The sequence below is a fragment of the Melospiza melodia genome, chromosome 2 (assembly GCF_035770615.1).
Source record: "Melospiza melodia melodia isolate bMelMel2 chromosome 2, bMelMel2.pri, whole genome shotgun sequence".
NCBI classification, from domain to species: domain Eukaryota; kingdom Metazoa; phylum Chordata; class Aves; order Passeriformes; family Passerellidae; genus Melospiza; species Melospiza melodia.
In genome coordinates, this window is record NC_086195.1 from 118646183 (window position 1) to 118672340 (window position 26158).

At 41.8% G+C, this 26158-nt stretch overlaps 1 protein-coding gene across 5 annotated transcripts in view; it reads right to left on the reverse strand.

Annotated features, from left to right (window-relative positions):
* JADE3 (jade family PHD finger 3) overlaps positions 1 to 25814 on the reverse strand; it is a 63709-nt gene extending 37895 nt beyond the window's left edge. Inside the window, exons 1-2 of one of the 5 annotated variants that reach the window (XM_063149706.1) lie at positions 25781 to 25814; positions 7938 to 7990 (exon numbers count right to left, since the gene is read on the reverse strand). The gene's annotated coding sequence lies outside the window, so the exon portion shown is untranslated. Of the gene's footprint in view, positions 1 to 7937; positions 7991 to 25178; positions 25302 to 25600; positions 25620 to 25780 lie in introns of those variants that run through there. The other 4 variants (XM_063149708.1, XM_063149707.1, XM_063149709.1 and 1 more) reach the window with 4 other exon arrangements.
* Between the last annotated feature and the right edge of the window lie 344 nt (positions 25815 to 26158).

Genomic DNA, 26158 nt, shown 5'->3' on the forward strand with positions numbered 1-26158 from the left:
ACAAGACGGTCTCAAACTCTGTCTTCCTTGGATGTTGCATCTTTATATAAAGCAATTCGGCAGCTGCCTCAAAGGTACTGAAGGTTTAAAAAGGAAAAGAAAAGAAGTAGTCCAAAATATCATACTCCAACATGACTTACCCCTTGAAATTGCTAAAATTCTGAACTGGACTGAAGTAATCTGAGAGACCATAAAACTAGGATAAAGAAACCCCAAATATAATCACATACACACATTTATTGTGGATTATGTGCCAAAAGGGAACCCTGACATCACTTCACGCGCCCTTCTACCACGATGATCCATCATTCAGTCTAGTGCAAAGTACTTAATGACCATCACTTTGCCTTCCAAGTATAAAAAGAGGGTAAATGATGCTACTTCACATTAATAATGTGCTTTGACAACATGATAAAATACAGCACGCCCCAAGTACCTTTCCTACCTTGAAAACAGAAGTACAGTTTTTAATTTCTGGTACCACATCCATGCATTGACCCACTGCAAGGGCAGGGGAGCAGATTTACACCAGAGGCCTTCTAAATTGCCTCACACCAAGCAGCTTGTTAAAAACCAGAAATTCTCAGAAGAACAAATCATCAGCAACACGTGCAGTGCCACCATTACCTCAGCAGAAACTCTCCAAGAGGCTATAAAGATATTACACTGCACTGTCTTCCCAGTGCTTTCCTGACACCCAGCACTGACTGAGCAGCCTTATTTTCATCTTTGAAAATACATGTTGGCCTGTACACAGAACAGCCAGGTGGGCCAGGCTGACATGGAAATACTTCTGTCAATTAAACATGCAGTTCTAGCATTAGCATCCTTAAGACAATACTGATCTGGGCAGTCCATTAAAACAAAAATAAACCACACCAGACTGTCATTAATTCAATCAAATACACCACTCTGTATGTGGTTCTGAGCTACTCTCTGCTTCAGACCTCATTATCAGTTTTCTACTCCTGAACACAACACTGTTTTTATACAAGCTGTTTATTAAAAGGACTATCATTTTCCTAAAACAGCATCAGAGATTTGGACACACAAAATCATTTCCTTCAAAACATCATACTGCATTTGAATGCAAGTCTGCTTTTAATATAAAAGAAAACAACCCCAAATCCCTTCCTTCCCTAGAACCACAACCAGTCTGGTGCTGCCTGGCATCGCCACGCTTACACGCCTGAAGTGTGTCTGTGTGGCTGCAGCCCCATGAACACTCCTCACACCCACCTCCCAGCTCCTCTCACCCTCCTCCTGGCACTGCTCCCAGGCAGAGAAAAGGCAAAAAGGAGGGTCCATCCCTCAGAAAAGGGAGTCACAGCCCTCAGCAGGGTACTCTGCCTGCCCACCCCAGCCAGGTCCATCTCGGTGCTGTAGGTCCCTCCCTGGGGGAGCAAGGAAGTCTCCAGCATGATGAAATGAGGAACAAGTTCCCAAGGGGAAAGTCACAATGGGAAGTGGTGGTGCTTGTTTGATACTGAACAAACAAGCACCACCACCTGCTGAGGTGACCAGCAGGACACTGTCAACATAAGGATGCCACTACAGCTCTCACTTCCTCTGCTCAGCATCACATAAACTGTCTCTTGTCAGGCTGTTGGAAACAACACAGCAGCGAATTGAGCCCTGAAGGAAATGCCCAGGAGGCAGGGCCAGCTCACATAACAGCCCTGAAACTGCACCTGCAACAAGGGCCACAGAAAAGCACCTACCCCAGTTCCTCCGGCTCTGGAAGCTCACCTGCTCGGAAGAGCCCTCATCTGGAGAGACACAGTTTTTGAACATGTTTTATCTGTTTTACAGGGCTTCCTCAGAAGAAACCTCATACCTGACTAAACACTAATATTCAAGAACCAAGGGACAAAAGACGAAAAGTCCACTTACTACACAAAGCTAAGGACAACATTGGCTTTGAAGAAAGACTGATGTGGTGCACTGCTACTAAAATGGACCAGGAGAGGTCATCGCGCCCTATGCTAAGCCAGGCAAACAAGGGGCTGGCTGCCCAGGGGGCTCAGCACCCAAAGACAGCCACGTTTCCTGAATCTATCTGCAAGGAGACTGCAGCCACAGGCACGCCAGGCACTGGTGAGAAACAGGAGCAGCACACGCCTCACCAATATGACTGAGCAGAAAAACCTCCGAGCGCTTAGCTGGGCTTTCTATTTTAAGAACTGGTATGATTCACGTTACCTTGGCTCTAAGTGTTTTTCAGTCTTCACCATATCTACCCTCATGATAAGCTCATATTAAGCAAGCACTAAAAGCCCTGACATTTCAGAGCTGCAGCACAGAGCAGCCATACATCACGCTGGAGCCTCCAGCATCAGCAAGCAGCTGCATCCAGGCAGGTCTCCCAAGTGCGTATTCTGTGACCTTGTCACTCACTGCCCTTCCTGTGCTGATGCACATGTGGAAAAAAACAGAAGAAAAATCCCTGTGATACACTAAGTAATGTTCTCTGTTGCACAATGATGAAACTGCAGGGACACGGGAGATGGGGACAAAAGAAAGCCCACAGAAGTATCCCTACTTAATTGAAAATTAAGCAATAACCAGTATTAGACTAGTTCAAGTGAAGCTCCACTTTGCCCCATCTGCCTGATGCTGCCAGCAGTTGCCCACTTGTATATTTTTCTTTTATTTAGCTGTACTAATGTATGCTTTCATGACAAAATACAGTACTAGTATTGCAGCTAGGATCACAGGCAGGAAATACTATCAAAGAAGGAAGGATCCAGAAATGTTTGTGCTATTTGGGATTATGAAAAACAACTTTTCTATTAATAGCATAGGAAACAGTTCTTATATCCTACAAAACACTTGCTTAAAATAATAATTTAATTTTTCTGTACTTGCTAATAAATATATTAAAGTAGGTTTCACTGTTCTTGCTTTGTTCTTTTCAAATATCAAATAAAAGAATCAACAACAGCAGTCTGCATTAACTATTTTATCTGTTTCAACTAATTTTTTTCTTAGTTATAATGCTTCCAAGAGGCTAACCACTTCACTGCAAAATTTTCCATCACCAACAAAACCTGACAGATTGTAAAAGGCAGAAAACATCAATATGCATCTTTATACCCTACACAAAGAAAGTAAGAACACAAATATTTTCCTGCAGGAAACATTAGGTTGATAATTTCTTTCCTTATCTCACAAGAAATGGTTGTCATTTACAAGTTGAAATAAATCTGGATGCTAAAGCTTTCCTCAAGTAAAAAGAGCGCATTAAGGGGATCATTGGATAGGAACAACTAAAGGGAATGTTCTGTCACAGCCAGAACTCTAAACAGTATTTAGAGTATTTCAAATCTCTGGTTAAATACTTACATTTTTCTACATTTTCCTTTCACACAACATGTATATATGCAATTGCATTATTATTTTGGTTCTCCATGTCAAAATATCACAGCATGAGAAAACATTTACTATAAGGTTTTTTTTAAATACTTTTTAGTTTAGGTTAGTATTTTTTAAAAAATCTTTTGAAGAGATAAAAAAATCTGTCTTAATAACTAATGATTTAAAATTAATTTTAATGTCTGGTTAATTAAATTAATGTTATTGCACTATCTGTAATATACAACGCATCAAGAGGACACAGAGGGTCTTTTAGTCAAAGATTTAAAATAGATTTATAAAATAAATACTATTCCAGGTTTCTCTATATCACCAAACTGACATGGGGAAAAAACATAATGAAAGATGTACTGTGGCCAAATGATGTTTGTCCATTTTTATGTACAAAGTAGAGGCAGAAACAAGTATTTTTCTCTGCCATAACACGAGCTGCAGCAATGACTAAATAAGTAACAGAGTTGTTCACTGGGGCTGATACTACCCCTGAAAAGAGGAAAGGACCATTCTATTTGCCCAAGGTTTCAAAAATGCCACATCTTGTTTGGGGAAGCAGTCAAGAGATGCATCCTGAAAACCATGTAAGGTTCAATTTCTCATCAAATGGTCAAATTGAAGCCAAAGTACTTTCATATTTTTAATGAAGGGACACACTGATTAGGACTGACCATTAACAGTCCTCTAAATTCCTCCTTCCTCTTCTATTCTGTGGAAATAAACAAGATTTAAATAACTAATTCTACATACAGCTCCTAGCAGAAAACATGTCCTTCTCAGGCTGTGCCGATGCAGGTGGCTTTTCTGGCACAGGAGAAAAGGTGCCAACCCACAAGGTGGATCACAAAGAACACGGGGACTTGAACAGGTGGACTCAAAGTAGAGGAGAACACTCTCCATCTCCTGAGGATAAGGAACTATCCACAGCTGACCTTCCAAAGCTGCCAAGGTGTGAGGAAATGAGTCTGCCTCCAAAGCAGGTCTCTTGTCTGCACTCCTGTACTGGCAAGAATGGAAATGCCTACAAGCCATGGAAGTAGGAAGGTGTTTCACTACATGTTTACTCATATGGTAAGAGCTACAAGATGCTGCAGCTGCTGCAATTGAATCCCATGCTGTGAAGAACAGTACTAAAATCTCTGCTGAGAAACAGGAAAAGATGTTCCAACTGAAAGTACAACTATGAAACTGAACAAAACAAACAAAACCACCCTTACAGCAGCATCACTTTTTAAGACTCCATGATGTAAGGCAAAACCTGCAGCTGATATGTTTTGTACATGCAACTCCACCTGGTCAGAGAGGTTTTCACAGGCCTGTAAAGCAGCTGCCTTCTCTGCAGGCCCTTACCTCACCCAGCTGCAGGACATGGGGCACACTGCAGCTGTACCAGTTACCAGGGGCTCTGCAAAGGAGAGAAGGCACAATCAAGCCTGCACTTGGACTGGGGCAGAATAAAACCATGCCAGACTCTGGCCATCCACCTCCCCAGCTCTGCAACACCACAAGTGACTGGCTGTTCACAGAGAGAAGCTGTGATATGGCAGCAGATCACAGATCAGGCACATGCAGCTGCTCCCTCAGCCATCCTGCCAGTGAGGCAGAGTGCTGTGGGCCTATCCCAATATTGACTATGGTTTCTGGTTAATAATACACAGCCACAGCACCTGTGAGACACTTCTAGGTCTGAAGAAGATGAAAACACACACATTAATTGAATGTCTTTAAAAATACAGCACTTGGACATTCCCAAATCACCTGTAGCAAACTACTGCAGGAGGAGAACACCACATTGATGCAAGAGGGGCATCCTTCTGGGAAGGCCCAGGAGCAGCAGCAACAAGCACCAACACAAACCTGTCTGGTTTCATTTGCTACACCCACTCAGTGACACAGAGAAAGCTTTATGGATGAGCAACATTAGTGGATCACTCATTGAGGCTAAGTGCAAGGCAGTATCTTCTAGCTCCCTCAACACCCTTGGAGAAGTACTTGTAAAATGTGAATCCCCACCTACAGCTCTGAGGAAAGTTTACCATGGCTTTAGGGTAAGAGATGAAACAGACTCTCTGTGGAAGGAGGATGCAGAAGAGGGGAGATCTATTTTAAGTGGCAAAGAGAAGCAACAGAATGAAGAGACTACTCACAGCTTCTCATGGCCCAGGAGACAAGGAAAACAAAGTTACAGAAGAAACTTCAAGGGAAAGTAATTAAACGAAGGGAAAAAAATATCATTATGTACAAAATGACCTTGAGAAACTCCATGCTATGGCATATTGCAGAGGTTGAGAAACAAACAGATTGAAGGAAATTAAGCAAAATGGAGAATAAGGACTATTAAACACAATGTCAAGTCAATCTGCTGGAAATCCCAAAATCAAAATTTTACAAGAAACAGAGTCAATAGAACTTTATAATGTTTTCTTTCCCGAGGTGTCCACTGCAGACTATTATCAGAGACAGCAACTGGCCTAATTGAGTAAGGTAAATCATCTGAAACTACACATACTCATGATCCATTAAATCCTCTTGTGCTATGGATTTCATTGGTTTTTAATTCACTGCTTCCTAACCTGACCTCTGTGGACTACAGATCAGAGGGGTGTCTATAAGGCCATGATAAATATTGAAATGACTCTGTTTATCAGATAAGATTTTGATTATGATGAGCACAATCAGCAGAGATTCTGACACTTGACATACTGTTGCCCTTAAAATTTGTTGATTGCTGTTCACAGAACGATTTTGATCAAAATTATTAGGTAAAAGATTAGATCATTCTCAGTGTGCTTGAGTTGTTGATTTTTAGTTTTTCTTTTTAAAGGAGAAATCAAATAAACAGTTGTACAAATACAGCCTACATCCACCTTACGGCCCTATCCACTTGGGATTTTCTTTTGGGTTCTGCAGAGATTCAATCCCCTTAATAACTACACTTCCAATTCCATGTCTCAAGTTTAAGAATCCACTATGCTTTCATTTTCTTACATTTTTCCAAATCTGGATAACTAAGAGTGTTCTCATGTGATTCTTAAAGGTTTATTATCTCAAACCTTTCCAAGATACACATCTGAAGTTATTCTGCCTCTCCTCCCTCATAGGGAAATAACCCAAAACCTCCAGCCAGCACTGTATTGCTGCACACTTGAATTTTGCAAGCTAAACACTTAAAAACCTACCTAAACTACTTAGAAAAATGTAATCTGCTTAAACCTTTGCCTGTAGAGCCTAAACATGATAGTGATCCATCTCATCTGAGCCATCAATTTCACTGTGAAATCTATCTGAGGTCATCTTTTCCAACTGCAATGGCAAAGCACAATGCATCACAGCCCTGCTAACAGTACAGAATCAGGTGGGAGGAGAGGCTGATGCTGGTTTTGTGTAGAAAAGAATTGCTAAGCCCTGACCCCTCGAAGACAAAGCGATGGTGCAAGAGTAGTCAAGGCCAAAGCTCTATTTGCAGAAAATCAATGGGTTATGCACAATAGCAGCTGCACTCAGATGTTCACAGCTCAGCTGGAGTCTGTAGAACTGGTCTCTAAATTCAGAGCATTTGACGTTGAAAACTATGAAAAAACTCCCAAAAACAGTCCTGCCCTCCCCCCATTAAAAAAAAAAAAAATAAATGGTCATAACAGAAGCAAGCTTTGATCTAAAATTCTTGAAATTGAGATGAGTGAATCCCTTCTCTTTGCCACTCCTTATGATCTTTGGTAGCCAGCCAAATGGCTCAGCTTAGCTTTACTTTCCACATCAGTCCAAAAGTTGAATAAGTAATAAAACTTGCATGAGGAGAGGGCTTTATAATCACATTAGAGACATGCAAGGGAGGCCGGTTACCTCGGTTCACCGGACAGCTTGAACAAGGCTTCATAATGAGGGACAGGTGTTGGCACCAATTAGGAACACTCAGCTCACTGCTGACATTGGCCCCTCAAAGCACTGACTGCACTTTAATCCTCTAAACCACATAAAAGAAAAGCAGAGTGGGCAGACAAAAAAAAAATAATTTAAAAATGCCTCTGCAGAGGATTGGAATATTTTTGCTTACTTAAGGGAATAAAATAGAAGAGTCACAAAGCTGCAAAAAGTTCACTATGAAGTATCTTGAGTATAACAAGAATATAAATCTTCTGCACAAGCAGAGTATTTAATTTTATGAAGGGTATCACCATATATAGTGTGCATTCATCACAACTATCAGAATTCACATCCAGAAAAGAATCACAGAATAAAAAGGAGTAGAAGCAGCACATGTAAATACTGAGGTAAGATAAAATTATTCCATCTATGCCTACGAGCATTTCAAACATTACGGGATACATAAGACAGATTTTAACTGAGATTATTACGGAGTCCCGCAGGCTGAAATGTTACTGTTAACAGCTTCTTTTATGATTTCCTCCCCTTTAAGAGACTTTATATTCCTTTAAAATTCAGAAAGCTTTCATTCAAAAGGTGATATCTGAAAGTTGAAGGTATATAGATTCAATTTACACATTGTAAACACCAACACACATTTATTTATTTATTTATTTTTAAGTATCAGTTCCTCCCTCACTTACATGCCAGGTCATGAGGTAGATGTTTTCGCTTCAGCTGATGACATCACAAGCTCCTAAAAAAACGAAAGGAGTGCTTTTAGGTAGTAGGAATGACATCAAGCATTTCATGTTTGAGCTACAATTTAATTTTTGGCAAGTAAGTGAAGGTTGTATTAAATTTTTATTGCAGCTTTCCCAAGCAAATGATATGCCCAGAATATAAAGCCTTAAATTCCACAATTCTCTTTTGATATGAGGGAAACTGATCTATATCAGCTACATGTGCACCTACTATGATAGAAATGCAGTAAGTACAACAGCTAAAAACAAATTTATAAGAATATTTTCAAAGTTGATTTTACCATCCTCTTAATATGAATGAACTTTACTAATACCAACAAAATGAAATTTTGATTAGTATTTTCTCTATCCTGTTTTGGCAATAAAACCACTTCGACAAACACATTCAAATAGATGCACACTTATTCAGCTGGCTTAAGGTGTTGATTTCTCCTTATACACAGATGCTTTCTTCATTCAAGAGGGTCTTCCATGAACCACGCATGCTTAGAAATTCACAGGAGGGCAAACAAAATAAGCATAGAGGGAAAGCTCCATGTAGCTCCTGATTTAATTCCCCACGACATTCCTCCAGACCTCTCCTTGACAATCCCGAATAGCTTAGCTTCCCTGGCAGGAATTCTGCTTACTCGCCCTTTTTAATCTAGTCCTGAGCCTTGAGCAATATTAAATATGGGAATAGAAGGCATTTTTCCCTCTAACAACTGCCCACATTCCCCTGCTGCAGGATCATGCACATGTATGTTTTGTGCTCTATTGTAATGCACATGGCAAAGGCATTACAGCTGTCACACCCAACAGATGAGTTGCAGCACTCCTCAGAGATGTCAGCAGCCCGACCAAGGGCTGTCCTGGCAGGCAGTCTGCCCCATGCCTCAGAGCAAAAAGTTAACAAAAACAGGACAGCTATGAGCTGTGGAAGAAAGTATTACAGAGCAAAAATGCAAGTTAAAACCGAGGAAGCGATAACTGCATAGCCTGTCAGAAGAAAAAGAATTCAAAATGGGGATATGACATGGTTTTTCTAACTGAAATAAGGCAGTTTCTGGCCGAAGTGTCAGCACCATGCTTTAACATCTGCGCTCCTCCACCCATCTGGAGTACAAGAAAAAGATACAACCACCCATCCACTAAGGAGTGGCACAGATCCCATTACTTATTACAACTATTGTTGCTCAACTTAGTCTGTGGCATCAAAAGAAAACATTTCTTTACAATGTGAGGGGGGCAGGGGGGTGGGGAAAAGAGAAGGAACACAATATATTACAGCTCCTGTATGTTGACTGTGCAAGATTTTGAAGTTTTGGCTCTACTAATTCTATTTGATTTAAAGTTTCACTTTTGGGCGTTTTTTTTTGTGTTTCTGTGTTTGGTGTTTTGTTGGGGTTTTTTTAGGGGTTTTCTTTTGTGAGGGGAGGGGGGTGGGCAGCAGAGGTGCTTAGTTGGTTTGGGGGTTTGTTTCTTTTTACTAAATCTTCCTAAGTTCCTCTTTCCATCTTCCTGACATTCTCTGGCTATACCCCACATTAAGCAATTAACTTTGAGCAACACAAGATCTGTAGATCAAAGCAGTACCAGAGCCACGGTTGTTGAAACATGAATCACACTATGTGGGTCGGGTTTTTAACTCGAGATAAGCAGACACACTCGGCCACCACTGCCACCACACACACGGCCCAAAGCAATCCACAGGGTCCATCCAGAGGAACCCAGCTCAGGGGCAGCAGGAACACCTGGCACACAGGGAGTGGGGGTCACCAGAGGGGCTCACTTAAACAGCTGCTCTGCTGGTCCTGCCCTGCCTGGTACTCTGCCTCTACCCTCCAGCTAAGGAATGCCAAGAGCCTCACCCACAAAACACACTGGAGGAGGGAGGGCAAGCGAAGAAAATATGTAAATAATTATTAAATGGCCGGCTAAGTTTCCAAACATGACTTCGAATGAATTTTTCTTAGGACTTATTTCATTATGGGATAATTCTTTAATGTCCCGATTGAACCCATTTAATCTAAGTTTTCCATAGAAACACAAGCAAAGCCCTGGTTGTGGCAGCTCAAATGGCATCATTAAAATGCAACACAGCCTACAACTTTTAAGTGTGAACAAAACCACAGCTTTTGCCTCTCAGCTGAACCACAAAACTAATATATTTTTGAACTCTTTATTAAAAACACATTTATTTGCTCAGTCAAATGCCAAGACGAACTCTGAAATACTGGAAGGTTCAACTAAAAACTGTTTTCTTTCTCTATCCTTACAGTATAGTCATAATCTTCAGTCCCAACTTTACTTATTTCATAACCATGAACAAATATACACAATGGGATGAAAAATACAGTTGCCCCCACAAAATACTATTTGCCCCTTCCTTGTTTTAAAAGCTTTAAAAGCTGTCTCAACATATTGATTGAGAAACTCTAAATTAAGTAACCTCAAATTAATGATCAGGGGGTTCTTCCTCAACAGATTATAAAAAATGGAAGAATACCAACCTCCCTGTGAGCAGCAAGTTCAGGAGCAAGGTAAAGAATACACAGAAGATGCTCACCCTCCCTTCCACACAGACTGCCAACAGACTGAACTCCTACTCTCCAGATGCATTTGAAAAAGCAATGGGCCAGCAACAGAAACTGTGGCATGAAGAAACAAAAAAAAAAATTATAGGAGCTAAAGGACAGTGTAGACACAGAAAACAAACTTAGAAATGCACAGTAGCTTTTCATAAATACTGCCTGGAAACTAAGCATCACCAGGGAAAAAAGCATCAGCAAGATTTATTTCTTAAAATACAACTTATAACAACAGAAGGCCACTTGGAACACAGATCTATTTTTGTAGTTATCACTACTGCTATACTATCGCTCTCTCTGTAATTTACCACAGTGCTTACCAACAGCCAAGCCACCAAAACAAGAATTGGACCGGTTGAAAATAGAGCTTCGTGCTTTTCTCATCAACCATCCCACACACTGTGCTGCCATTTGCAAAAACAGATATGGTCACAGAATAAAGATCTGCCAGGGTCCTGAAAAAGGACAGCCAGGTAGGACTGAGAACTCAGACTCTGCATTACAGAGGCTCCTGGGCCTCTCCCAGGGAGCTCCTTCCACGCAGTGTGACCCTTACTGCCAGCAAGTTTGTCCCAGCACTTTAAGCACACCTTTCCCCATGCTGCTCGAGCCTTTACCAGGTCTCTCCCAGCACTGGACCCTGATGATCTCACCTCTTTTTTGTTGACACAGTTTGAACACCAACCTAACTCTCTTTTCAGTAGGTCCTTGTCTTTTCTCCAGACTAAATGAAACCCAGTTTTCTCACCCTCTGTTTATAGCACATGTCTTCTACATTTCTGATTTTTCTAGTTGCTGCTGCCCACCACCCTTTCCCGGGCTGGCACACAAAACCAGTATGAAGTTGTGATATCCTCAACAAAGTTCCCCATCTAAATCCTTCCCTACACAAAAAAAGGCTATTCTCTTTTTACAGAAAAATATCCTTTACGGTCACCTGAGCTGCAGATAATAATCCTACATATAAACTCCAGTGCATTTGCTTTTGCAGCAGCACGACTGTTGTCTCAAGTCCTGGCTGTGAGCAATTATTGCTGCTGGGGCCCACTGCCCCCAGCCTGCAGGCATGCAGCCAAACCTTTATGTCACAGAGCTGCCCCTCCATGCCCTGCTCAGCCCCATCCAACCCCTCCTTCCAGACTCCATCTCCAATCAGCCAAAGTAACTTGGAGTTCAAAGCATCTTCTCAAGTAGACATGCAGCTCCACCCAGCTTGATTCAGGTATTGAATGAACAGAGGCCTCATTCCTCCACCCACATCATTAATTGCAAATATTAATTCACCTGTCTTGTTTGAAACTAATTAGCAATTATCCTCTCAGTTTCTCTCAGCAGCTACAAACATTCCTGTGAGCATTTCTGCTAATCCATGCTTCCTTAGCTAGCTTCTGATAATATGGATTGCCTGATAACTTGCATCATCTACTGTGCAATTCCTACCTCACAAATTACTTTCAAAACTGAATTAGAAAGCTGGTCTTGTGATGCTTCACATCTCCTCCATAAATAATCCCAGGGATATAATACTACTTAGGTGGGAAAGGTATTAGAAAAATTTGTAATTTCCTGGTTTTTTACAGATTGTTTCAGATATCTAGCACATACAGACAGCTCCCCACAGACTACCAGTAAATATCACACAGACCTCTTACAAAAGGCAGGTCAAAAAATTAATACTACCAAGACAGCAAAAGAAATAAAACCAGTAGTCTTTAAGATTATAAATATAGTATTTAAGGTAATGGTACTCCTTCGCTTATAGTTCTGAAAAAATCATAACAGAACAAGTATCCAAACACCAAAACAGTTCCCATCATATTTAACTGAAGAGCTATTTCCCAGCAATACTTATCCTACAGTGATTAGAGGTAGCAAAGAAAAAGACAGTAAGCTTTAAGAAAAGTCTTGTAAAATCCCTGCAAAGTCTTTGAAGCAAACAGTGCTGGATTTCTGCTTGTAATAAACTGATTTGTTGTTTATTCTTCCTCTTCTTCACAAGCTTCTAAACAGTACTGACTACAGTAAGTACTCTTGATTTTAATCCCTCTTCCACATTGGCTTAGCCAACAAAGTAATTCAGTATAAATTCACAATTTCATTGTAAAAATCTAAAGACAGTCCATCTCACCTTAAGGTAGATAGAAACGCTGAAAGCATTTAGTAAAGCCTGCAACTTTCTGGCACCTTCAGTTCTTCCCACTGTCACAAAACTATTTTGTGACACCTTTATGCAGCAACAAGCCTATTCTTAATAACAGCCAGTGATTTAGTAATTCCCAGCAACCAATTAAACTTGCTGGGAAAAAAATTTCCCACAGCAGCTTACCCCACCTTCAGACAAACAATGCAGCAGGATGTCTAGAAGGATAGGTTTCATAAGGCAACTAACAAGTAACATCAAGACATTTTATGAAATGCTCTGAAGTCCTGGGCCCCAGGCAATCAGATGGTGATCCAACACAGCAGCTATTTAGCCTGTGTGCAGTGCCAATCACTCTGCAAAACACTCAAAACATCTTATCGATTACTTGAAAACCATTGTTACACAACATAAGTTACATATACATGCAAAAAAACTGAGTCAGGCTGAAAAAACTGCCCTTACAGGGAAAAGCTACTAACAGCAACATAAACAAACACCTACTTTAAGATGCAAAGTTGTTTACATTCTTCATATACAGATTGGAAATTATAATTAGTCAAACAAAAGCCTGCATTTTATGAAGAGATGAAATGAAATGGGATACACTTAAGACAAAACCCAAAAGGTTTAAGCTTAGCATTAAGGAAACATCCTGAGAGTGAGAACTGCTGACCCATGTCCCCAGGGGGAGGATTGGAGGCTGCAGCTCTTGACGTTTAAACAAAGATTGGACAAGAGTCCCGGTTGCTGTGCTGCCAACACAACATGCTCCGCGGAGCTCAGCTCTTCCCAACGCAGCCGGAGGGCAAGGCAACAATACAGGGGACTTGGGTATAAAGAGCTCTGCACAAAGTGGCTTGTGGGGACTGTCTGTGCTGAGGGCTGCACCTCACCACGAGACATGCAGAGCAGCAAGTACTGTGCATCAGGCAGCCACAGAACTCATGTACGCTGCGTGCTGGGGAGAGCAAAGCAATCCCAGGCAGCTATTCCACCATTCCATCTCTTCCCTACACCAGAGACTGAGGGATCGATCTATCTATCTATCTATCTATCTATCTATCTATCTATCTATCTATCTATCTATCTATCTATCTATCTATCTATCTATCTATCTATCTATCTATCTATCTATCTATCTATCTATATCCCTGACAGATGCTGCAGTGTACAGCTGCACGCAAGGACAGTTAGTGCACAGCAGCCCAGATCCCTGCTCCTCTTTTTGGGATGAAATGTTAAGGCAATGTGCTACTTCAGCCTGGTGCAGGATGCATCTCTCAGAAGAAGAGGTATTCCCTGCAGCAGGATGCACCTCAAGGCAGAGGAATGTAGAAGAAAGAATACAAATGCATGAGGCAGAAGGCTGCAGAACAAGATCCATACTGAGATAAAAACATAGGAAACTGGCAGGAGGCCTCCTGATCCACAAAGCCTGGAATGGGGTACAGGCAGAAACAACGGAAGTATTTTGGCACTACCCGCTACCAGAAACTTGAAAACAGGTCTGTGAGCCACAGAGCAGCAAAAACAAGCTATTTATGAGGATCTGGAGCAAAACAAAATGGATGCAGTTCTTGAGGAAGGAGATCATTACATGTGCTGCTGCTAGCCACAGCCACATGCTGGCCAGTTGGATTTCAAGTATCAACCCACCTCATTTGACTTCTACCTCCTGTACTGAACAGATGCGCCCATGTGCATTTCCTGTAGCCGAGTGATGGCAGTACTGTTCCATGCTATTTTCTGAAGGGTGGTTCAAACAAACATTTCAGAAGCAATAAAAATCTAGATGACCTAGAAGCATCTTTTTCCATAGCCTAATTCTATTATTTAATGCAACTATATTTGGACACAGACCTTTAGTGGAAATCTTAAAATAAAAAATAAAACTATTTATGTGCGAGAACTTACAAAGTATGGTAAGATAACAGATGTTATGTTTCTGATGCCACAGCTATGCCACTTCCACACTCTCCACAGCAAGTTCCATGACCCCACCACACACAAAAGAGAGTTACAAATGCTAAAAGCAGTATATGGATCCTCCACACAATGACAATATAAAATATGAAGGGACATATTTAACCTTTGGACTAAAGTAATACCAAACTGTGCACTTCAATGTACTCAAGCTACAGCTCTGGAACAAGAAACAGCAAACACTACAAGGTTTTAACTACCCACCCAGCAAATGGAAAGGTCTTTACAGTGAGATTCAAAGTGCCCAGCATGTTCAGGACAGCCAGTTCACACACCAAATAGGGAATGATGCCAGAACTCTCTCTTCTCACATATTCAACTACTGATTTGCAGTTCTGTAAAGGATACCTTTTCTTCCTCCTCTCCTCATATGTACTCTTCAGGCATGCAAGGACAGTTAGTGCACAGCAGCTCAAACCCCTGCTCCTCTTTTGTGGGATGAAATGTTAAGGAGATATGTTACTTCAGCCTGGCGCAGGATGCATCTCTCTCTGAGGAGCAGCTATTCCCTGCAGCAGGATGCACCTCAAGACACAAAGTGTCAGCAGTTGCCAAACCTTCAAAGGCTGTCCTTAGTTTTCACCCCATCTTCCCAATCCTCCTCTCTGGTCAACCAAGAGTCTACCCCAGCACTTTCTGCCTTTTGCTCAAAGCCTTTTCCATTGCACAACTCTGCCGCTGCCTACCTACAGCACTTAAGCATCTATGATCATTCCCATCACTTCACCAGAAGACCTCTCTGTACAAGCATTTCTTATCTATGCTGTGATATTTTGCTTCAACCATTTACTTGCAGGATGACCAACCACCAGCTGCTGGGGAGTGTCAGGAGGAACTCGTAGCTCAAACCATCACCCACTTTTACACAACAAATGAGCCTGCTGAGCCTCTGTTCCTATTTTAGTCAATGCAAATAGAAAAAAAATGAAACTACAAGCAAAAAGATTGAGAATAATTTATGCCTGGATTACAGGAAGAAAGTTATCTTACAACTGGATGACAGCAAGAAAAGATTCTGTCTCCTTTTCTGGATACACTAAGTTGTGATGCTCACCAGTGTACAACATAGGGCTTCAGAAATGCTACAGAGCACACTCTTTTGAGTTTCTTCAAATACTCCAGCTATGTAGAAATTGAGTAAAGAGCAGTGTAGATACTGAATATTCCTGGCCCTTAAGGGGGTCTCAGTGGCCACAGAAAAATAACCCTCATAAACAGCTCACCTCACATAAAACCATTTAGTCAGTATTTAACTGAATGTCAGCTCCCAGAGGAAAAAAAAAAAAAAGGAGGCAAGAAAAAGGTAACAGTGTTAACTTCACTTGATTATCACAATGATTTAAAGTACTTTTGACATCCTTTATTAAACCTGGCACATTGGTATTTGTGATTTTTCATAAGGAAAGCCTCTCTGTTCCTTCATGGTCAGACATCAAACCAGCACTTAAACTGTGACCTTCCCCTGCAAAGAAACTGCATAAATAAATAAAGCACCCAAGTTTTGCCCTTAGACTGCAAAAACACAAGGCTGGGAGCACAATCAAATGACAATTAATGAAGCAGCAGACACTAAAACACAGTAAACAAGACTTCATCACCTTCATCCTCTGTGGCTGCAAATCCCATGGCAGCAACCAAATATGCCTCCTTCATTGAAGATGATATTTAATGGTTGGAAAGGGTTGTGTTGGTTTTTTTTTTTACTGCTATGAAGGAGAAACTTGTGCCAATCCTTTTCCAACGTCATTCCTACTCAGTTATACAAAACACATGACAAACTCTGAGAAACAAGCAGGGAAACTTAGATCTTGGTGGAGTCAATGGGAATGAAAGCCACTGCCAAAAAAAAAGCCAGAAATTAGCAAAACATTTATCTGATGAATTTGTGATCCAAATTCCTAAATTACAAAACTGAGCTTATTTCTTTTTAAAATCTTCTGATGCAAATATATTGGGGAAGGGTGGGGGATTGCAAGACCAAGTTGCAAAGCATGAAAACTATTCTTTTTAAAAGCACCCACTGTTAGAACAACTTACTGTCAGAAGGAAAAACCTTTACCAGAATTGTCTAAAATATTTAGACCTTTCTGTTTTCTTGTAGTTTATTAATGTAGGACTTCCACTACACAAATCTGTTGCCTTTACAGAGGCAAAACTTCTGATATTGCTTAGCAAGGGATAAAACTAGATTTGGATAGTTTCCCAGCCACGTCATTATGGATAGGCTTCCACCAGTTCCAAGAAGGACAGCAGGTAACACTGCCCTTCACAATACACTGGCATTAAAAATAAAAAGAGAGAAAACTGGCCTTAATAGATTTGCTCCCTTAGGAGTTTGACATTACTTCTGCTTACCTGAAGCACAAAAACGTCAATAATCCTGCCAGACCCGGAAAGCTCAAAAGCAGAAGTAAACAAAGGAGCTGAGCTTTGTCTCCTTTGAGAATTGCCATCATGCAGTTAAATCCACAATTCTGACTGATTAAATCCCTGTGAACCTATAAGGCACCACAAACAGGCAGAGGTGACATAGAGCACCCTAATGTGACATTAAATCCTCTAAAAGATAGATCTAAAGACGCTTTGTTATGGCCAAAGGAATCTGGTACAGGAGTGAAGGTGGCTCAACTTGTCCAGCCCTTGTGCAAAGGCTGACACTAATGCCACTTCAGAATGAGGTGTACACGACCTCATACAGTCAGATCATTGTAACAGAGTTACACCAGAGTAACACCTTCAAGCTGTTATGAAAGCTGACTTCTTTGATAGAATGAGCTTAGGATAGATTCCCTGAAATTATTTAAAGGGAGAAAAGAAAAACAGCATTTTGACAAAAAAATTATCTTAGAGTAGCAAATGGTTAAAAAAGGGCTTCATACAAGTAACCAGGATGCATTAAAATGTTTTAAAAGTTACTCCACTAAACCAATGCTTTGCCACTGTCTCACTTTTTCTAGCAGTTCCTCCCAATATAAAAGCAACTTTGTTTTGAAACACACTCACTATCTGTACCAAAGTAAATACAATTGTTGATGTGTGTCTAAGTTCAACATACAGACTTAACTTCCTTAACCAAGCAAAATTTACCTATGTACAGGCATAACACAGAGCTAAATAGTCATCACACCAATATCAGCATTCACCAGGAAAAAAGTTTAATATCACAAATCCTTCTATTAATGAATTTTTAAAAATACATCTTAAATTTGCAGTGCGTGACGCTTTTATACATACACATATGTAAACTCCCACAAATGTACCAGCCACAAAAAAAACCAAAAAAAAACCAAACTTACAAAAACACACTGATGAAGGAAAATGCCCCCTTTATCAGACTGAGCAAACTTACACCAAAAAAATCCCCAAACCAACAAGTCTGCCAAAATACTTTCAGGTTGACTGCTAACAATCTGGAAGTCCATACTGTCTGTAGTCTGGTAGAGGAGACAGATTTAATTTTACCTAGATGATTTATAGGGTCTCAAGAAGACTGTGAGACATTCACTGGAAACACTGATTTCTCCAATAATAAGGAAAAAGTTGGAAAGTTAAGTCAGAAGAGGAGAGGGCCAAAGGGAGACTACAAAGCCATCAAAGACATGGATGGCTGAGAGAGATAAGAACTACAAATCACATTCAAGTTCTCATCTGCAATTGAGGCTTTAGTTTTTCCCTTAAGTTTCTTCAGACTTTTTTTTCCAATTCTTATCCCATTCATACTTCAAAAATTGACTGATTCAGATGTAGAAGTCAAGCACACAGAAGTGAACACAGAAAATAAAGTAGTTCAATAATCTTAGAGAATGAAATGGCACCTGCAAAAGCTACTAGATTTCAGTGAATTCATGCACATCCCTGTTTGGTGTTACATATAGAGGCTTCTGCAAATCTAGAACAAGTACAAGAAGATGCCAAACAAAGGATCTAAGACAGCACTTAAGCCAGTTTAATCCACGCAATGGGAGTCACAGGGCTCTGACTGATACTGAGCTGATTGGCAGGAGTGTAAGCTTTCTAAGAACTTATGTCCCACCTTCTCAAGTCTTATGGCATTTACAGAGGAAGAAAAATGAAAACATCATACATCAGATCCATATGTATTCAGTTTTAAGCAACGGAAGAAAGACTACTAAGAATATTAAGTACTGAAACAAAGTTTAACATACTCTTTCTTGGAGCTCAGAGCAGAGTGCCATTTTCTACAGTATTATACCACAGCTATTCTGTCCCTGTATAGGTATGCAACCAAAGAAGGCAAGTCAGATCTCCATCAAAACTGCAGAAACACACATGAATGTAACCTGGCCAGTCACCAGCAAAATCTCATTCAGTTGCAAAATCTCATTCATTTTAAGTAAATGCTTTGTACACTAGCTATCTATGTAAGTATTTGGATCAAAAATATGTTTACTACTAACTGCAGCAAACTTAGGCATCGGAAAAATACCTGAATAAAGAACAGCTTTCACAATTTTCATAAAATATTACTCAAAATTATAGTATGAATCATTAAAAAGTACAAAACTACAAGAATCAAAATGAAACCACTTGAATTTATGGATACCAGTTGCAAAGGGCATACAAAACCATTTTGCATCATTTCTATTTATATAAAAATATGGAATTATTTTTTCCCATGGGCTTTTTCATCTTTTTCCTCTTTGGCCCAAAAAAGTGAAGAAGCACTAACCAAACAAAGTGAAGAAAATTGGTATCTGTTATACAGACATAATATTTTGAAAAAATATCTTCCTTACAAGAATCAGTACCATAAGAAGAAGTGAATTTTACTTCCTAGGTATGCCAACAGCCATTACAATACTGTTGTTCATAAACATGTATCTTACATTAGGAGGATCAACTTTTTGGTTCCTCCCTCACTCCCAGCACATTCTGTTGCAGAGCTGCAAGCTCAAATTTGTCAAGCAAAATGCTTCACTTACTTCTTAGGATTGCTCATTTCATGCTACAATGGAAATGATTACATTGTTAACATAAGGAAGACTGCAACTTCATTATCAGGTTTAAGTATCTCTCTTTCAGTTACTTAAATGACAAGCAATTTGATTTTTGTAAAAGAACACAACTGCTCTTGAATTAGGCCCAAGCTGAGGAGATGCTGGAACTCCCCCAAACAAGGTTAAGGATGTCAAAGCATAGCAACAACGCTGACAAGCAGCATCCCTTCCTTTTCCAGTGCTCTGGTCAGCAGTTCTTGAAAAAAAAAAGCTACCATAAAAAGCTGTTATGTGCTTGAAATGAGCATTTTTATCCTCTCTTCTATCAAACAACATCTAACAAGTTTACATTGCACTGCAGAGTAATCACTCGTTATCACTATTTCAGTCACTATTTTCCTGCTGGGGAAAGAGTCGATTAGTATGAAAGCAGGAAGAAGAGCACCACTTTACTACTGCTCTTTCTATCCAAGTATTAATAAAAGTGGGAGAGGTATTAGTCCTACCTCTCTGCTGAGGCTCCTCCTGGCCAGATAATTGCTGAGCCTTACACTTTCCTGTGTGTCCCCAGTACACTCACACACTGAGTATTTCAGCTCCACAAGGTCCTCGGTTGGCTTGCTTTTCATTAAAGCCAAAGCCTGTACAGGACACGGACACTATTTCCTATGATGAGTGCTCTAGAGCCACTTTCATATCAAAGCTTGCAAATTAACACTGAAAAAATATTTAATAAGTACAAGCAGTTAAAAGCAGAACAAATAAAGAGAATTAAACACAAGGAATCCCACTAGGGACATTTGTTTCCTCCCTTGACAGGGCAGACATTTCTCCTATACACTTTTGTATCCAGCAGCTCAAGATGTCAGGTTTTCTGACTTGTCAGCAGATAGAAAATACTACCTTTTTATTCTGCTATACTTGATTTGTAGGGGAGGATTTAAACATTTGCACACTATAAGAAATTTTCTCAATACCACCACAGTCTATAGAGGAATCATTATTTAAAAACTGTCTGGTCTGTTAAACCAAGACTTAGATTTTTAAGTATGAACGAAAGCTCATAGTTTAGTTATGGTTTTCAAGGGCTTGTGAACAGCCACGTTACCGTAGCTCTTGTCTAGAACTTGTAGTAAATCCATCATTTATCTACAGATTTAAAGAATTTCAGTCATTCAATATTACATAATAAACTATATAGCATAATTAAAAGACAACACCCAGGCAGAACTTCTATGCAGTTCTCCTCTCATTATTTTGTCATCAACCCAACAGCACATTCCAAAACAAGAACTACCTGAAAGTAAAAATCAGCTTGGAAAACTCTTCATAACACATTCAAACAAAATTACCTAGTTACAATAAATATTCCTGGTCAGTTGTTCCACTTTGCAGCTCCTGGTGTGTGGGGTATCACCCCTCCCTTTGGAGGATCTCAGGCATCCCAGCCTTGACTCACCCACTGCACTACGCTAACTCTCGGAGGCTGTTGGACTTGCTGTGCACCAAACCACTTGTGCAGGCATGAAACTGCTCTTTAAGACATGAGCAAGAGCCTGAGCCTTTCACCAGCAAAGGCTATCAACAGTCAGGAGCTTTAAGCAGGTAAGACAAACCCTCAGAAAATATTCAGGAGTAACTTTTTAGAGTGAGGTAGGAAAAAAAGGAAGAAGGAAGGAAAGTTCTGAGCTGGAGGAAGCTCAGAACAGTAGATTAGCAAAATAATACATAATTCCCCCAAGACTGCGTGACAAGCATATTCAGTTTAGCAACCAGTCAGGCATGTGGCATAAACCTGTTTTTTTAACATCTCCTAGAGCTCTAATTAAAACACAAAGAGACATTAACGACACAATTTGTTATGTTCACCATTCAATTCAATGATGAGGAAGCACAGCTCTTTAAGCTAATGCTGTAACAGGTGCACTTTGAAGAAGAAAAGCACTCGAAAGTTTTCAAACAAAGTTTAACAAGCTAAGGCAAGCATCCCAGTATTTAATCCAGGAGAAAGTTATAACAAATAGCATCAGCAGTCACGAGCTTATCCTCCCACCTTCTCCTGCTTCTCTGAAGAGGGAGACTAAGCAAGTGCCAGTGGAGCCTCCGCAGTCATGCTCACAGCTCGGGGTCCCTTCCATTCCTTTAAATCCAAGCAAAGCCTGCATTATTGCTCTACAAATGCAGGAGCATTCCTTAGGTCCAAGATCACGCATCCCAGACTGCTCTAATCCCTAAATTCTTGGTCTCCTACACACTGAAATAAGATATTAAATGTTGGAAGAGTTCAGATATCATCTAGAAAAGGGTAACTTGGAAGCAAATTAATAAGAAAAAGTGAACAGCCCAGGGAAACAGGGAGGTGCTTGTTAATTACATCAGCATCTTTCCACAGAAAGCAACACCCAGTTTGTCACATTACATTTCTGAAACTTATTTACCAGATGCTTTCTTGTAGTCAAAATAAGTTGAAATATCAATAAAAATAGTACCTATAGACAAAATTTTTAGGGGTTTATCAGACATGCAGCTGTAGCTGAAAAATAGCATAAAAAAAGTACTTTTAAGGTGACAGGTGTAATTGATCATTTAACATGAATAAGTATAAAAGAAATCAATTCTCAAACCGAAACACTATCCTTTTTATTAGCAGCATTAGATTAAAATAAGATATGTGTTAAAATGTAAAATTTCATACAGTTATCTCACTTTTCAGAGGTGCCATCAAGCCCTCCAGCATCTCCCACTCCCACCTGACCCAGCCTCCACCAGCATAAAACCTGCCAGGGCCTTGACATAACATTTTGTACATCAGCTCTTCAAGATGCAAATAGCATCTGTTGGCTTCCATTACATAAATACCCTCGATAAGAGCTATTATTAACTTGTTAGTTTCCATTTTAAGTAAAGTATGTAAAAATTGTATTTATGTCTCCAATTACATGAAGCCTTGAGCGTTACAGGCACTTCAAATCTTCAGAAAAGAGAAACACCACAGAGGCTCCCCTCTCTGTAGAATTCAAAAGCCCCCAAGCCCCCTTAGCTATAGCTCCCACAAAAATTGTGGGAGTGGAGAGATTAAGCAACATGCGCAAATAGCAAGTTTTGGCTCAGCCCATTTCTGTCCATAATGAAAGAAGTCACCAACTAAAACACAACACTACCATTGATCTAGACAAAACAATAAATTTTTGGTTATAAATGCACTGAGAGAATTATACCTATACTTAACCAAATATTAACTTTTACATTTTGGTTGAATACAACATTCTTTGCTATCAAATTACCTGGTATTTTCTGAAGAGTGGTCATAACACTACACCATCAGACCCATTCGAGTAATAGCCCCCCAAAGCACATACTAACTTTTGAAGGAGACTTCTAGGGACTAAAGGAGGAAGACAAACCACAGAAACAGGTGTTTACATGACATTTCCACCCATGGATGATAAAAGATGCACAACAGAAATGGGTGCACATTCCTTCTGCAGATGCATCCCATGTCTTGCCAAGCTAACCAAAACTATGCAGGCACCATGCCCTGCTTCTCACCCACTGGGGCATGATAGTCAGAAATTAATTACAAAGATTAAAATAAGCTACCTAAATAGACCACAAGGAACACTGCAGGAGTGTTTCAAACTCAAGTCAGCTTGTGCAGGGTTTAGTTTCACTTCTCCCCATCAGGTCTACCAAATCCAGCCATTTTCACCATGGCCTTGGACACTTGCCAACACACCAGCCAGGAGCTGAGGTCACCAGCCAAGCCATCCCCCAGCTGCAGCAAGCTCTTGGGGAAAATGCTCTACAGCATTCAGCATGTGGGAGCTGCTACACTGACCACACACACGTCTCTGCCCGTGGGTATATACATATAGAAATGTACAGGTAAAAATAATACTCAATTGTAGCTATTAAGGCGTCATATAAATTCTTCTCCATAAGTGAATTATCCAGGTCTATTAAAAGTATGTACATATTTTAAAAGTCAAAATTAAAGTCCACAACAATCCCAGGTATCCCAATAAATCCTAAACACAAACTTCCTGATTTTCTGCTGCTGAGATGAAGTGCACAGAACCACAGAGAAGAAAACAGCTGGGTTTATTCTAAAGCTACACTGAGATCTATCTATCCCCGGCTCTTACATTCACAGTGGATTTTCATGGTTTTAATGAGATCCCAAATGAACACGCATCCTTGCCAATAAATGCCACTGCATATGTTCCTACATCAATTCTCTAGCAAACCTTTGTGGGTATCTGCTACGTGTACATAACACAAATACAACAAAAAAAGACCTACAGTCAGACCCAATTCAGAGGAATTTTTGCCACTGGGGGAGGGCGGCTTGCTCTGTAAGAGGAACCTAGAAAGAGGAAACATCAAAGGAGGGACAGGTAACAGAAACAGTTCTGCTATTTTGATAACTTTTACTGCATCTAAAGTCCAACTTTGGCAAATAAACCTTTCGAGTTCTCCTCCTCTCTGCAATAAAACCAGGGCATGTCATATCTAGTCTGAAAAGAGGTCAGACGTTCAATTAAAAAAGAAAAACAAAACAACACAAACTTTAGATCCTAAAAGTACTAATTTGCTTTTACTTTGAAAAGGTCAGAGACTTCTAATTGCATTTTCTCCCATTGGTAAGTGCAGGTAAAGACTTTTCTGATATCTCCTTAAGGAACTCTGTGGCAAGCTGGAATGTTATGCAAACGTGCCTTCATCCAGGTCGACCTTTGCAGCCTAAGGCTCTCACACTTTTCAAGCCAGCTCTCTAACCATCACTAAGATGCAGTCTCACTGTGTAGAGATGAGCAGGTGTGCTCAAGATCCCCTACAGAACAGCCTATAACAAGCACCAACCTGATGTAAAAAGTCAGCTGCTGATCAAGCATCTTGCAAGCATCAGGACAAAAACACATTTTTCTTAATCTTTCAGTTTTAGGCTCTTTTATATTAACAGAGAAGCACAACAGCTTTCAAGTATCTAGTGTGTAGTAATTGAAGGCTTTCTAATCATACATGGATGTTGTCTTCAGCATCCCTTTTCTCCTGAACATGAAAAAAAACCATTGGGCTTTGAAGCACAGTGCAAATTGAGTGATATTTTAATAAAAATACATAGCTGCTCATTATAACAATTGCAAACAATAGCTGAACTCCTCAAGTAACTACAAGTGCTTTTTATAAAATAACTCTAATTAAAAGACAGAAAAAAGTGGTGTTTATTTGCCTGGTAACACACATTTTAGGGTGCCCTGTACCAAATTCTCCCATTAATCATCTCATTATTATTTGCAAGTATAAATACTTTTACTACATCCCCAGCCGCTAACCATACCGGTCGCGGTACATCCGCAGAACGAAGCCATGCCTTTGCAGAAACATGAACAGCATTAAAGCGAACAGCACCGAAGGGAGGAAGGTTTGATCTGGGGAAGTGAAGCCGGGACCTTCCCGCTCCTCTGCCTGCAGGCACAGGGGGCACCGGGGGGCACCCGCCCCCGCCGCTCGGGAAACAACTTACCTTGGCGGCGCGGCCGGGCGGGCTGCGCTAGCGCTTCATTGTCAAACTCAGTTCTAGCAAGTTCCTCGACATACCGGCGGAGCGGTGCTCGGCGGCGGACAAGCGCCCGGCTGTCTGTCTGTCTGTCTGTCTGCCCGCCAGCCACGCCCAGCCGCGCTCCGCAGGGCCCCGCCGGCTCGGGCACCGCCGGGTCGCCGCCTCTCCGGGCTGCTGCGAACAAAAGGGCGCTTGGCCGGAGGTCGCCCGGCCCTTGCCGCCCCCCGCGGGTGCAGCGCCCGCCCGCTCCGGAGCCGCCGTAACTTTTCCCTCCGGACGCGGCCGGGGCCGCAGCGCCCACACCGGACGGGCTGCCCGCCGCGCCATGCCGCCCGTCCGCCGTCCCCGGCGCGGCAACGCGCGCTCTCCGCCGCTGCCCCACGTACCCGCAGCGCCCGCCGCCTCTCCGCGCTCGCCGCCGCTTCTCCTCCTCCTCCCTCCTGCCCGGCCTTGGCGCCAAACGCCGCCGCCGCAGGCCCGGCGCCTCCCCCGCACAGGCCCGGCGCGGCGGCCCCGGCGCCCGCCCCCCGCCCCGCCTCCATGCGGGCAGCCCGGGCCGCGCTCACCTCCCGCCGCCGGCCCGGCCCGGCGCGCCGCCGCCTCCTCCTCCTGCTCCTGCCCTGCTCGCTGCCGTGGGCGGCCGCGGCCGTCAGGGCTGGCGCTCCCGCCGCGGCGGCGGCTCCTGCTGCGGGTGCTGCTGGTGCCGTCCCGCGCCGGCGCGCATCGCCCCCGCCCGCCCGGGCCCGTGGCCGGCGGCGGCTCCCGCCCTGCGTGCCGGCTGCTCGGCGCGCCCGCAGCCCGGCCCGCTCCTCCTCCGGCGGCGGCGGCCGCACAAGAGCCCTATTGTATTATTGACACTGCTGGGCTCCAGGCCCCGCCTCTTCCCTTTCCCTCCCTGCCCGCGCCGGGCCTTCCTGCCAGCTGCGCCGGCAGAGCCGCCCCCC